A 15,581-nucleotide genomic window follows, 5' to 3' on the forward strand; every position below is an offset into this window, starting at 1 on the left:
CTTTAAGCTACACTTAGATGACAAAAGTCATGGGATCACAATATGCACATATGCAGAGGGCGATAATATCGCGTACACTAGGTATAAAAGGGCAGTGCATTGGCGGAGCTGTCATTTGTACTCAGGTGATTCATGGGAAAAGTTTTCAAACGTGATTATGACCGCACGACGGGAATTAAGAGACTCTGAACGCGGAATGGTAGTTGCAGCTATAGGCGTAGGACATTCCATTTCGGAAATCGTTACGGAATTCAGTATTCCGATACCCACAGTGTCAAGTGTGCACCGAGAATACCCAATTTTAGGCATTACCTCTCACCATGGACAACACAGTGGAGTTTGCGTAGAGTTGTCAGTGCTAACACGCAAGCAACACTGAGATAAATAACCGCGGAAATCAACGTGGGACTTACGACGAACGTATTCGTTAGAACAGTGCGGCGAAATTTGGCGTTAATAGGCTATGGCAGCAGAAGACCGACGCGAGTGCGTTTGCTAACAGCACGACATCGCCTGCAATGCCTGTCCTGGGTTCGTGACCATATCAGTTGCACCCCAGACGACTGAAAAACAATATCGAGGTCGATGAGCGCCGACTTAAGCTGGTAAGAGCTGATGATAGGGTTCGAGTGTGGCGCAAACCTCACGAAGTCGTTGACCTAAGTTATCAAAAAGGCACTGTGTGTGGTGGCTCCATAATAATGTGGGCTGTATGGACATGTAATGGACTGGGTTCTCTGGTCCAATAGAATCGACCATTGATTGGAAATGGTTGTGTTCGGTTGCTTGAAGACCATTTGTAGCCATTCATGGACTTCATGTCCCTAAACAACGATGAAATTTCAATAGGTGATAATGCACCATGCCACTGGGACACAATTGTTCGCGACTGGTTTGAACGACATTCAAGCGAATGGTTTGGGCACCCAGACCGCCCGACATGAATCCCATCGATCATTTATGGGTTATAATCGAGAGGTCGGCTTGAGCACAAAATTCTGCACCGGCAACACTTTCGCAATTATGTACAGTTATAGAGGCAGCATGGCTCAGCATTTCTGCAGGGGACTTCCAACAACTTAATGCATCCATCCAGTTTTCTGGGATTATTTCAGTGTCCCAGGCCTCTAGATGTCCACTGCATTTTAGAATTTTTGCTGTGGAACTGTCCTACACCCTGGGGATATGTCGTGTCGTAGCAATTGTTAATGATATCGTTGGTTGAAGATTTTCGAATTTTCAGGTGAAATATTATCATTGAATCCCAGGCGTTTGGTCGGTTTTTCACAGTTCAATAGCTTCTCAAAACGTGCTGCAAGAAGCTTACACTTTTCTTCATCGTTAAGGGCAAGTTTTCCATTTACTTTCCTGAAGCGTAGCGATTACGGAATGTACCCAGACACAGATTTCTTGAACGATTTGCAGTAGTATCTTTTACAACATTATTTTAAGTGTTCCTCTATAGTTTCAAGTTGCTCCTTTTCAAAGCACCTTTTTTGTACTCTAATAATTTTACCTGCTCGCTTCCTCTCAAACTGACAGATTTCCCAATTACTGCTTGTTTTCCTACTATACTAGCTGTTCTAAAATTTCTTTCTTTATCTGCTTCTTCACGTTTATTATTCCACCATCTTTGCTTTCTATGCTTGTTCTCTGGACATATTTGAAATGCAATATGTAAAATTGTTTCTGTACAGCTGTTGACATCACTATCACTTCCTTCAGCATCTTTTGAAAGTCACATTCTCTTTTCTTCAAAGTTTTGTTATTAACTCTCTTAGTCGTACTGTTTATCTCATGATTTTATCTTTTGGAAAAACGTCGTGTGGATCTCAGTTGGATAGTTATCTGAATCAACTTCCATTTCTCTGTTGACTATAATGTTCTTGATTTCTTAAAAATTATATCTGGAGAAGGTGACATGACCAGTTTCAAACTTTCCCAAGTTTGGGTATGGTGATACTAATCTCGAGTTACTTGTGTTCGTTGTCTTATGAGCTGGATAGTTTCTGATAACTTTTCGGAATGATTTCTCGTTACGCAGTTGGGTGCCGAAGTCTCCCAACAAGATTATTATGATATTCTTGTGAACTTTTTTAACAGTCTGATTTCCAGGTCTTCCCAGTATTTTTCTACTTTGTCAAGGTTCATCTTGTTTTCGTCATGGTCTGTAGTACGTATCACTTAAAATATAAAGTTTTACATAAAAGTGATGCCAATACAGTAAAAAACACTGATATACTATTTGCAGAACTTTAGAATCTCAAGATACGTTATTGGAGTAGCCACGAAGTGTAGTACATGGTTCAGTATGAAAATGATTAGCACCTCAGCGCTGCCGCATAAAGTAGCTAGAAGTAACGCCATCTACATTCTATATGTAAGGAAAGCCTGCATAATTGGTTTCTCATTCAGATATCTTAGTCAATTATTGGTTGTTTACGTGAAGAGCGTGTTATGCCTAGGGACAGGATAATTTCGCGCAAACCATAGCGCGTAAAAAACGTGAAATTAGCGTTTTTTAGCGAAATGACGCGAAAACTACGATTTTTTTACGAAAGATCTCGATTTATGTCATTTTGTCATATAAAATTGTTATAAATCTGAGGATAATAGTTTACTAATATTCGTAACTATATTGAATGTTATAATTGCATTTTGCCTTCTAATCTCCTAAAGGATGAGGTCCGTTTATAATCTTCAGTTCATTTGCTGCGTAACGAACTTCTATGTGCCAACGAAAAGAGCACGAAATGAGCAAAAATAAAACGAAATTTTGCAAAAAAAACAATATCGAAGTAGCAAAGAATACTGAGTTTTACCAAAAAACATTGAACTTGGAAAAATAAGCATTAAAATTAGCACAAACTTCGAATTTGTCAAAAAACATAAAATTTGTCAAATAGGCACCGACTTTGGCAAAAAAATAACACCGAATTTGGTAAAAAATTAGATTAGATTAGATTAGATTTACTTTCATTCCAATTGATCCGTAGTGAGGAGGTCCTCCAGGATGTGGAACATGTCAGAAAAACAACAATACATGACAAATATTTAAACTAAAACAAATAAGCTAATGTACCATTCCACAGGTCCCAAGTGGAATGATCGTCATTTTTTAATGAACACTAAGAGTCATTTTACAAATACTATTGCACTGAATTTAAAATAAAAAAGTTTTATATTTATTTATAAGGTAAGAAACATGTAATACAACTACTGTAATACTTATTTACAATGAATAACAGAGTTCAACAAAAAAAGCCGAATTTGGATAAAAATAAAACCGAATTCGGCTATAAAACAGAATTTGGCAAGAAAACCATCGAGTCCGACGAAAAAGAAACACCGAATTTGGCACGAAAATAATACCAAATGTGACAAAAAATTCCTCCGAAATTGGAAAAAGAATACCACCGAATTGGGCAAAAATAAGAACGAACTTAGCGGGAAAGAAACACAATTTGGGAAATAAATAACTCTAGATGGGGTAAAAATAATACTAAATTTGGTAAAAACTAACATCGAATATGGCAAAAAAAATTATCTTGTATTTGGCAAAACAACATCTACTTTGGCATAAAATGATACCGAATGTGGAAAAAAGACACCGAATTTGCCAGAAAAATTATTCTGAATATCACAAAAAATACACTGAATTTAGCAAATAAATAATGACGAATTTGGAAAAGTATTAACTAATTTCCAAAAATAGCCACGAATGTGCCAAGGAATAACATTGAATAGGACCAAAAACTAACACCGAATTTCACTATAAAATAAAACTATTTTTTGTCCCTAGTTATGCCTCATGTAACACTTAGAAAATCTATCGCATGTGACGAAATTCAACAGCGACAGGAGCGTGGCCTATTGAGACTGCAGTTTATCGTTTCGCGATATTGCTTTCTCACATTCATCGAGTTCCCACGTCTGTTACAACCTGCAGTATCTCAGCTTCCACGCGACTTGCGACAGAGAAGTAGACATATTGTCCGTCCAGTAAGGCGGGCTCGTTCACCTCGTCACGTACCTTGAGTCAGGAAATGTATGTTTGCAGCAAGACAAGTATCCACATAGACAGTGCAACACCGTCTGCAGCACCACAGATTGTCATCACGGCGATCATTGTTGCAACGTCCTTTGACGTGTCAACAGAGAAAGCAAGCTGACACTGACGCCTCCAGAGACAGCAATGAAAACAGGGCTGACACCACATCGCCGTCTCAGATGAGTCCCGGTTCTGAATACAGAGAGAAATTTCTGTCTGCAATTGCCGTTGCCTTATTGCATTCGTCATCGTCATCGCCATATGGGCCAGCAAATTATACTATATCGTTATGATGACCTAGTATCGTACAGGGACCTCGCTATGGTGTAAAGTAACACTGAAATCGGTACAAATAAAATAAGACTTGTAAAAGCAGCTGAAGGTTCATGTCTACTACATAAAGTTTATCCCCTGTTTCTCCACTTCGAGGGGTATTCAAAAAATGGTTCAAATGGCTCTGAGCACTATGGGACTTAACTTCTAAGGTCATCAGTCCCCTAGAACTTAGAACTACTTAAACCTAACTAACCTAAGGACATCACACACATCCATGCCCGAGGCAGGATTCGAACCTGCGACCGTAGCGGTCGCGCGGTTCCAGACTGTAGCGCCTAGAACAGCTCGGCCACACAGGCCGGCGAGGGGTATTAATGTGGCCATTTTTGTTCATATTCAGCAAGATTTCTCAGTCTTTTTCCCATTTAAGATTTTTAATTTTTGCTTCCAACGTAATATTATGGGAGTATAAATAAATTATATTTGTTAATGTTTTGTTGCTTTATATCATAAATTGTTGGACACACTGGATTTAATCATATGACGGTGTAATTTCAAACGGTTGAATCAAAAAGATGGCACCATATTCATTTCAATAACATAAAAAGAAATACTTTGCATATACTATTGAAATAAACGTATCTTTTAGGTACCAAAGTAACATACGAGCGCTGATGGACAAACACTGAGACTGATTTTTTTCACAGAAGTTTATTACTCAGTTTCAATGTTTACATTATCTTTTTCAAAGTAATCCCCTCTTACTTGAATATACTTCCTCTAGCTTCTATGTCAGTCCGCGAACAGGGTGCATTCCTTTCTTTGACAGTTCCTTGAAAATCGCTTTTCTTGAGCACTGCTTCAGAGTTCTCAATCGAATGCCGCGAAGCCTTACCTCTTTTTTTTTCTTTTTGGTCATCTGTCTTCTTCTGACTGCTTTGATGCAGCCCGTCACGAATTCCTCTCCTGTACCAACCTTTACATCTCAGAGAAGCTCTTCCAACCTACGTCCTCAATCAACTGCTGTGTGTATTCCAGTCTCTGTCTTCCCCTACAGCTCCCTCTAGTACCATGGAAGTCATTCATTGATGCCTTAACAGATGTCCTATCATCCTGTCGCTTCTTCTTATCAGTGTTTCTCACATACTCCTTTCCTCTCCGACTCTGCACAGAACTTCCTCATTCCCTATCTTATCGGTCCACCTAATTTTCAACATTCGTCTATCTAGATTCTCTTCTGTTCCGGTTTTTCCACAGTCCATGTTTCACTACCATACAATGCTCTACTCCAGCCGTACATTCTCATAAATTTCTTCCTCAAATCAAGGCCTACGTTTGATTCTAATAGACTTCTCTTGGCCAGGAATGCCTTTTTTTCCATTGCTAGCATGCTTTTGACGTCCTCCTTGCTCCTCCACCATTGTTAATTTTGCTTCCGAGGTAGCAGCATTCCTTAACTTCACCTATTTCGTGACCATCAACCCTAATGTTAAGTTCCTCGCTGTTTCATTTCTGCTACTTCTCATTACTTTCGTCTTTCTTCGATTTACTCTGAATCCAAATTCTGTACTCATTATATTGTTCATTCCGTTCAGCAGATAATATAATTCTTCTTCACTTTCACTCAGGATGGCAATGTCATCAGCGAATCGTATTATTGATATACTTTCACCTTGAATTTTAATTCCACTCATGAACCTTTTTTTTATTTCCAGCGTTGCTTATTCGACGTACAGATTGAATAGCAGGGCCGAAAGATTACATCCCTGTCTTACACCCTTTTTAATCCGAGAACTTCCTTCTTGGTCGTCCACTCTTATTATTCCCTCTTGGCTCTTGTACATATTCTAAATTACCCGTCTCTCCCCACAGCTTACTCCTATTTTTCTCAGAATTTCGAACATCCTGCACCATTTGACATTGTCGAATGCTTTTTCCAGGTCGACAGATCTTATGAACGTGTCTTGATTTTTCTTTAGTCTTGCTTCCATTATCAGCCGCAACGTCAGAATTGCCCCTCTCGTGTCTTTACCTTTCCTAAAACCAAACTTATCGTCATCTAACACATCTTCAATTTTATTTCTCATTCTTCTGCATATTATTCTTGCAAGTAACTTTGATGCATGAGCTATTAAGCTGATTAAGAGATAATTCTCGCACTGTCTGCTCTTGTATTATTCGGAATTGTGTGGAAGATATTTTTCTGAAAGTCAGGCAGTGTATCACGAGACGCACACTCTACCCATCAACGTGAATAATCGCTTTGTTGCCACTTCCTCCAATGATTTTAGATATCTGATGGAATTTTATCTATCCTTTCTGCTTTATTTGACCTTAAGTCCCCCAAAGATCTCTTAAATTCTGATTCTAGTACTGGATCCCCTATCTTTTCTAAATCGACCCCTGTTCCATCTTCTACCACATCGGACAAATCTTCCCCCTCGCAGAGGCCTCCAATGTACCCTGCCCACCTCTCCGCTCTCTCCTCTGCATTCCCACTGCATTCTTAATGCTATCAACCCTTGCTATTAATTTCGCCGAAGGTTATTTTGATTTTTCTATATGCTGAGTCTGTCCTCAGCATATTTCTTTTTCATGCAGCCATTTCGTTTTAGCTGCCATGCACTTCCTATTTATTTTGCTCTTCAGCGACTTGTACTACGGAGTTCCTCGGTTTCCCTGAACATTTTTGTACGTCCTTCTTTCTTCGATCAGCTGAAGTATTTCTTCTGTTATCCGTGGTTTCTTCGCAGTTACTTTCTTTGTACCTATGTTTTTCTTTCCAGCATCTGTGATTGCCCTTTTTAGAGATGGCCATTCCTCTTCAACAGCGCTACCTACTGAGCTAGTCCTTATTGCTGTATACTTCAAGCGTATCTCGTGATTCCTTAGTACTTCCATATCCCACTTCTTTGCGTACTGATTCGTCCTTGCTAATCTCTTAAACTTAGCCTACTCTTCATCACTACTACATTGTGATCCGAGTCTATATCTGCTCCTGAGTACTCCTTACAACCCGGTATTTGATTTCGGAAACTCTGTCTGACGATGATGTAATCTAATTGATATCTTCCCGTGTCACCCGGCCTTTTCCATGTATGCCTCCTCCTCTTGATATTATTGAACAGAGTATTTGGTATTACGAGCTGAAATTTATTGCAGAGTTCAATTAGACTTTCTTCTCTCTCATTCCTTGTCCCAAGCCCGTATTCTCCTGTAACCTTTCTTTTACTTTTTCACCCACAACTGCATTCCAGTCCCCTATGACTATTAGATTTTCATCTTCCTTTGCATATATTTTCTCTGTCTCTTCATCTTCGGCTTGCGAGGTCAGCATGTATACTTGGGAACTATCATTGTCGGTGTTGCTTTGCTGTCGATTCTGATAACAACAACACTATCACTGAACTGCTAACAGTAAACACACTCTCTGCCCTACCTTCCTAGTCATAACGAATCCCACTCCTGTTATACTATTTTCTGCTGCTGTTGATATTACCCTATACTCACCTGACCAGAAATCAGAAATCCTTGTCTTCTTTCCGTTTCACTTCACTGACCCCTACTATATCTAGATTGAGCCTTTGCGTTTCCCTTTTCAGATTTTCTAGCTTCCCTACCACGTTCATGCTTCTGACATTCCACGCCCCGACTCGTAGAACGCTAACTTTTCGTTGGTTATTCAGTCTTTTTCTCACGGTCACTTTCCCCTTGGCAGTCCCCTCCCGGAGACCCGAATAGGGGATTATTCCGGAATATTTTGCCAATGGAGGGATCATCATGACACCTTTTCAATTACAGGCTGCATGTCCTGTGGATACACGTCATGCGTCTTTAATGCAGTTGTTTCCATTGCTTTCTACATCTTCATGCCGTTGATCATTGCTGATTCTTTCGCCTTTAGGGGCAGCTTCCCACTCCAAGAACAAGAGAATGCCCTGAACCTCTGTCCACTCCACCGCCCTTTTGACAAGGCCATTGACAGAATGAGGGTGACTTTAAGCGGTGGCGGGTTTCGAAACAGGGATCGAGGAGGTTTTGATTACTAATCAAAGACCATGCGTTGCCTGCTTTAACTTAAACGATGTGAAATAACAAAAAAAAAAAAAAAAAAAAAAAAAAAAAAAAAAACAGGGGGCACAATCGTGGCCATAAGGCTGTGTGATACACAGGTAATGTTGAATTGAGCCAGAAACTGCACGACTTGATTTTCAACGGGAGGCCGCGCGTTATCATGATGAAGTGACAACCCATTCTGAGAAAGTTCAGGTCGTTTCCTCGCAATGTGCTTCTTCAGTTTAGTCAATACTGACCTGTAGTATGCTGCTGTAACAGTAGTGTGAGGGTGAACTGCATGCTGGTAAATCATTCCGTGACAGTCAAAAAATGTGACCACCATCACTTTCCCTGCAGATGAAATACTTACGCCTTTTTTGGTGTTAATGAACCCGGCGATTTCTATGCTGTGCTAGTTCCTTTTCCTTGCAGGATCATAAGACTGCACTCATGACTCGTCACCAGTTATAATCGATTCCAGAAATGCATCCTCCCCATCAGCAAAGAGATGCAGCACCTTACAGCTTGCCTCGATTCGCACAGATTTTTGTTCGAGAGTCAACAGATGTGGTACATAACGGGTACAAACATTGGGTCATGTGGAGGTGATCATGTATAATCGTAAAGATTCTGCCTTATGAAACTCTCAGAAATTACCGAGGTTACGTAAACTTATCCGCCGACCCTCACAGACAATCACAGGTGGTGTATTGATGCTGATTCCAGTTACAGAAGAAGCCAGAACACCAAGCCTACCTTGCTTAACACTCACAAGTCTTTGAAGTCCTTGAAGCACCTAAACACTGTTGCACGAGGTAGCGCCTATTCACCGTACACTTTCTGTAACTTTTCGTAAGTTTTAGTGGGTGTGTGGTTTAACATCATAATTGGTAATCACGAAGTAGATGAAGATCAGGAATTCTGCTACCTAGGCAGCAAAATAACGTAAGACGGGCAGAGCAAGTAGGACATAAAAAGCAGACTAGCACTCGCAAAGAGGGCATTCTTGACCAAAAGAAGACTACTAATAACAAACATAGGTCTTAATTTGAGGAAGAAATTTCTGAGAATGTACATTTGCAGCGCAGAACATAAGAAAATAGAAACATTTCAGATGTGGTTCTAGAGTAGAATGTTTTAAAATTAGCTCCGCAGAATCGGCGAGGAAAGGAGTACATGGAAAACACTGACAAGAAGAAGAGGTAGAATGACAGGTCATGTCTTAAGATACCAAGGAATAACTTCCATGGTGCCAGAGGGAGCTGTAGAGGATGAAAACTGTAGAGGAAGTCAGAGATTGGGGTACACCCAGCAAATAACTGAGGATGTAGATTGCAAGTGCAACACTGAGATGGAAAGGTTGGCACAGCAGAGGAATTCATAGCAGGCCGCGTAAACCAGGTCGAAGATTGACGACTCAAAAAACAAAATTAATAAATAAAGTAAAAGCTAAATGTGATCAACAACCGAACACAGAGGCTCATACAGCAAACACTGCAAAGAGCGTCTGTAAATTATAGGATTAGTACCAACCTACCGATACGAGAGTTTTGGCCCCTATGGACACGATAAATAAAAAAAAAAAACTCTTTTCAAATATACATGGTACAGATAGGAAACTAAGACGGAAACTATAGGATAAAAACAGTCTTAATCATTGTTGATCAGCCCTCGCACCTTAAAAACACTAAGTAGGTAACTTTCAGTCTTTTGAGATGTAATAACTTTTGTGTTCTACTTGTGAAATTTAGTTCTTGAGTAATCTCGCCCTCTTTTCGAATAATTTTAGCGAACGCCCATGCCAAAAACCGACGGCAGAGTACATATTTGTTTACACGAGTGTTTCACTAATTTCCAGATGGAAAGGATGCATCTGTCCGTAGGCACAGCGACTGACAACTCCCCTAATATTATTAATCAGCCACAGAAGGCTTCCTCTTGAATTCTGCATTTATTTATATAGCAGTTCGTACTAACCGAAGGTTCAGAGCAGGAATAACAATGGATAGAGGGATAAATAAATTACATAACCTCTCCACATTCTTTGCTTACTTCAGGCACCTTCGCCTTTCGCTCTAGGCCTCAGTCGGCAGAAATCAGTAAAAATCGGAAGCCTTCGGGCAAATAACATAATTACTTTATCCATTGCTCGCCGATCTGTAGCGAAGTAACAGCAAGAACTCCATTACTGAAAATAAACGAGCTGTGTACTTGGCAGTTGTCTGAAGCACGCGCACTGTTTCAACACAAACCAGGTTAGCGGCAGAAGTATAGGGTCGGGTACGGATGTGTTACGTTCGAGAGTCCCCCATAACTTAAGTTGTGGGGAACCAGCGCATGCGCAATGGTAGATGTACGTTCATTATTAGTTGCCATTTCAGCAGCCATAAAGCCTTGGTCAATTGAACAACGCGTCTTTCTTTGCGACACCTTTGTTGCAACCAGTCATTCGGCAGTGCAGACGCAGCGAAGATTCCGCGATCAGTTCAGTGTTGGTAGACGAGGTGCTGTCCCATTCATCCAACAATAATGAAGTGGTTCAACATCTTCAGAACTGGAGGAACGGTGAGACCTGGAACAACTCGGGGAGGTGTTCGGGCAGTTAGAATAGCAGAAAACATTGAGAAAGTTCGACAAGCTGTAGAGACCAGACCTCGGCGTTAAGCGGTGCGACATGTTCGCGCTTTGCGACAGACAGGTCAGTTCGTCGCATTTTGCACTTTGACCTCCACTTTCATCCTTTTAAAATCATGGTGTTTCAACTACCGAAGCAAAAAAAAATGGTTCAAATGGCTCTGAGCACAATGGGACTTAACATCTGTGGTCATCAGTCCCCTAGAACTTAGAACTACTTAAACCTAACTAACCTAAGGACAGCACACAACACCCAGCCATCAAGAGGCAGAGAAAATCCCTGTCCCCGCCGGGAATCGAACCCGGGAACCCGGGCGTGGGAAGCGAGAACGCTACCGCACGACCACGAGATGCGGGCAACTACCGAAGCAAAGTGCCCATGTACGGCGGCGTATGTTTACAGAAAGAATGCTGGAAACCTTGAAAAATGGCAGTATTTTCATTTATCGGAGGCTGTTAATAAACAAAATTGCCCGTACTGGTCGGAAAATAAGCACGGAAACTCCACGAGAAACCCCTTTACAATGTTAAAATAACTGTATAGTCTGGATTAACCCGATTTGGCGCCATTGGACCCTACTTTTCCCGAGAAAATGGACACACTGTTACTGCCACAGTCTCGCATATGGAGGAGGCCGCCCCACATCCCCAAACAAAAAAATGAGGCGAGCTGGAAAGTGTCTCTGTAGAAAATGGGAAGTAGCCCCAACCTTCTGTAACCAAAAATTATTGAGGCCAATCTGATATCACCTAAGTTCTGGCATAACAATTTCTTGCGACGTCTCTCGAAGATGATGATGATGATGATGATGATGATGATTAGTTGTGCGCCCTAAAACACTAATCATCATCATCATCATCATCTTCGAGAGACGTCGCAAGAAATTGTTATGCCAGAACTTAGGTGATATCAGATTGGCCTCAATAATTTTTGGTTACAGAAGGTTGGGGCTACTTCCCATTTTCTACAGAGACACTTTCCAGCTCGCCTCATTTTTTTGTTTGGGGATGTGGGGCGGCCTCCTCCATATCCAGATATTCCTCCGTGCCATTATTTCTTACGGGACTACTTGTAGTCTCGGCTTTACATTGAAAAACCACGGACTCGAAATTTTTTAGGATGTCATTACTCGATAAATTCCCCCTGCTACGCTTGAAATATGTATGGACGGCATTTCTACTTGCCTGCAACGATGCCTGGACAAGAATGGCCGCCACTTAGATGATGTCATTTTTCGCACCTGATTTGCAATGCATTCTTGTTTGTGCTTTATGTTTATTAAATGGCGTTGTATTTTTAATCTTTGAGAAATTTAAAAATTTAAATTTATTTTTTAAAAATACATGTGTTAGAATGATTTGAAAAGTGTTACGCTTCCCTATCGGACCTTGTATGTTCGGCAGTAGTTGTTTATGATGCTACTGGGACGAAATGACACAGTACGACAGCGTGCATTTGCAGTTGCCGGCCGATAGAATGCCAGCTTCTTGGGGGCCGATAGAATGCCAATTCCTCTTAGACGGAACATAGGAACTCGTAGATAGGGGTTCTCAAGAAACTCTTGCAGTTAATTCATAAACCACCTTGTTTCTTTTTTTTCGGTCAGATTTTGCGCCCATATGTGTCTGTGGCCTTGCCGGGCGTCCTGTCGGTAGGGCTCTTCGTGCAATACTCGTAACCAGTATCTGATCTGTCTCGCAGCGCCGGCGGCAGCGGCGCACGCCTCCGCCGGAGGCGGCGTCGGGGGTGGCGCCCGGCCGAAGCCGCGGCTCACGCGCCAGGCAGCCGTGCAGCACGAGGACTCGTGCCCCGCGCTCGGCAGCGTCTTTGGCGTCGGCTCCGGAGGCGGGGGCGGAGGTGGCGGGGGCGGCGGCGAGACGCTGCCCGGCTCCCCAGGGCGGCTGACGGTGCGCTTCCTCGCCACCATACCGTCCGCCGCCGAGCCGGAGACCAGCACCAGCTGCCACGCCGACGCCGACGGTGACGGTGACACCGGAGGTGGCGATGACGCGGACGTCGACGGTGAGCGAGACGCGGACCCCGACGCCGATGACGAGGACGGCGACGGGGGCGCGACCGCCTCCCTGCTGGGGGGCCCCAGTGTGGGGGCGGGCACGCCCTGCTACGCCGTTCTGCACTGCAGCCCGCCGCACACCACAAAGGTACGTGACACGCGTCCGCTGCTCGCAATCTTTTGGTTAACTCTCCATCGAGTCAAAAGGAATAAAAACTGATGAACATATAGCTAAATGAAAGCTAATTAATCCACTGTAGCTGTACTTACTGAAGTCCTTGTAGACCTGCACTACAGGTTTCGCAACATTTCTAGTTCTATCTTCTGGTGCATTCCTGATAAAAAATTACCAATACTATTATTACAGCGAAAAAGCAATAACATAGTCGGAATAAATTACTTGTGAATTGAATAATTTAAAAAACATGAAATTGGAATTCGATTCGCCAGAATACCAATGTGCTTAATGTTAAACGTAAAGATGTTCATTACAAGGAAGGGGGTAGTGTTGCATAATGAATTTGAACGTAGACTGGCGTCTTGCAGACTTACTTATTGCTGTCACATGTAACTATTGTAGTTTACGTTTGACAAGGTGCAATGGTCGACGCCGACCCGCAATATCCTCAGCAGTTGCAAAAATTAAAACTTGCGTGACCACCTTTAATGTGCGCCGTACCGGCAAGAAATCCTACAAAACTGATAAAACTGACTTACGTTGATGTAGAAACATACGGCTTATTCGCCAGGAAATTGGTTAAACTAACCTTAAAAGCAATACCGTTGACTATCAAATGTGCAGATGTCCTGTGCAATCAAGAGCATTACTGTTGTAAATATTTCATCCAGATAACGTGAGTGCCCTATAGCAAAATTTTCGTTCTAAGGTGTCAGCTATAACGGATGGTGGGCTACCCGCGTCTCAGAGCAGGAATAATGTCGCAAACCAGAATAAACACACAGAGCTGAACTCAATGATTGCCGGTGCTGGGTGTGAGCCTATTACACATCCTTAATTGAAGAAAACGGTTGCGACAGCTGTCACATAATATCAATGTGCAGACCATGTCAAACTATCGTCGTGTCCTGTGTGCGCAGCATCGTGTACCAGTCGCAAGAATTTAGCAGATTGACAGCGGTCTGCGAGGGCGCTATATGCGACTTGCTCAAAGGTTGCGTCGACGACACGAACCATTAAACACAGTTTCCCATATTACACGATCAATTAATTACCTGAGTAAACTAAATACCGTACAATCAGAGCAGCTAAACTTACGCTGTGATTGATAACCAAACAGGCTAAAAGTAACGTAGGCTACATTGAAATTGTAAGTTCATCATCATCATCTTCATCATTATCACCATCACTCTTGAACAGTTTGGAACTCAAGCTTCACCATCTAGTCCCGTTTTCCCACCATCTTTCTGTATTCACTCTGGCCCAGTCCTCGCCTCTTTTTTCAACACACTCCTCCACACCTTCCAGCCATCTGTCCCTCGGTGCTTCCTCTTGGTCGTTTCCTTCGCATCTCCCTTTCGTGTTTCTCATTGGGAATCCTCTTGTTTTCCATTCTCTTTAAGTGCCCACGCCACCTTAGCCATGATTTTTCTGTCCTGCTCTGCAAGGGTTCCTCTTTCACTGTTTCCCTTACTCTTTCATTCTTCATGATATCTCTCCCAGCTACTTCTGAGGAAATTGATTTCACATGACTACAATCTGCTTACGCCTCTTTTCTTTACTACTTTATTTATTATTTCTTTATTACCTACGTTTCATATGTAGTAACTTCTACATGTCACTTCTCTGCTTTTTTGTGAGAGTCTTGTGCCAAACTAAGCTCCTAACAGGTCGCAGGAATTCTTCTGCCTGTCTGCTACGTTCATTGATCTCTTTCTGATTTCTTCCATTTTTTTTCTATCATACTTCCCAAGAACTTGACACTTTCTACTTTCAATTTTTCACCTCCAATCCTTATTCCACTAGTAGGTATACCTTTCTTTCAAGTTGTAACCAATATCTCACGTTTGTTTACCTTAAATTTCATCCCATTCCTAAATATCCTCCTCCCTGTTTCCCCTGACCATCAAATCATCTGCGAACACCATTGCTTTCATCTCGTCCAGTTTTTTCCTGCCACATTAGTCACTGCCTCATCCAAGACCACAATGAAGAGGAGAGGTGACCGTGCACTACCCTGTTTCACACCACTTGTTTGCTGGAACCAACCCGTCCTTTCACTCCCCACTTGAAATTAAAAATTTTCATTATTTTTTATAAATTTTTACGTAATGAACATGATGAAGAGTTGTAATAAAAGCCTCAAGATATAGAAAGCAGTTTGATAATATTCCGTTGTGTTTTAGCTCCGTCTGACTGTTTAACGTGTTGCCTGGTGATTGTGCGGTGGTCCTTTTTATGTATATTTCTTCCACTGCATTTAAGACATTATACTTACCTTCTTTATGTACTATTTCTAAGTTATTCTGAGTGTTTGCAATACACTGACAGGGAAAAAAACACAACATCTAGAACTAATTAATGTAGTTAC

The sequence above is a fragment of the Schistocerca americana genome, chromosome 7 (assembly GCF_021461395.2).
Source record: "Schistocerca americana isolate TAMUIC-IGC-003095 chromosome 7, iqSchAmer2.1, whole genome shotgun sequence".
Classification (NCBI taxonomy): Eukaryota; Metazoa; Arthropoda; class Insecta; order Orthoptera; family Acrididae; genus Schistocerca; species Schistocerca americana.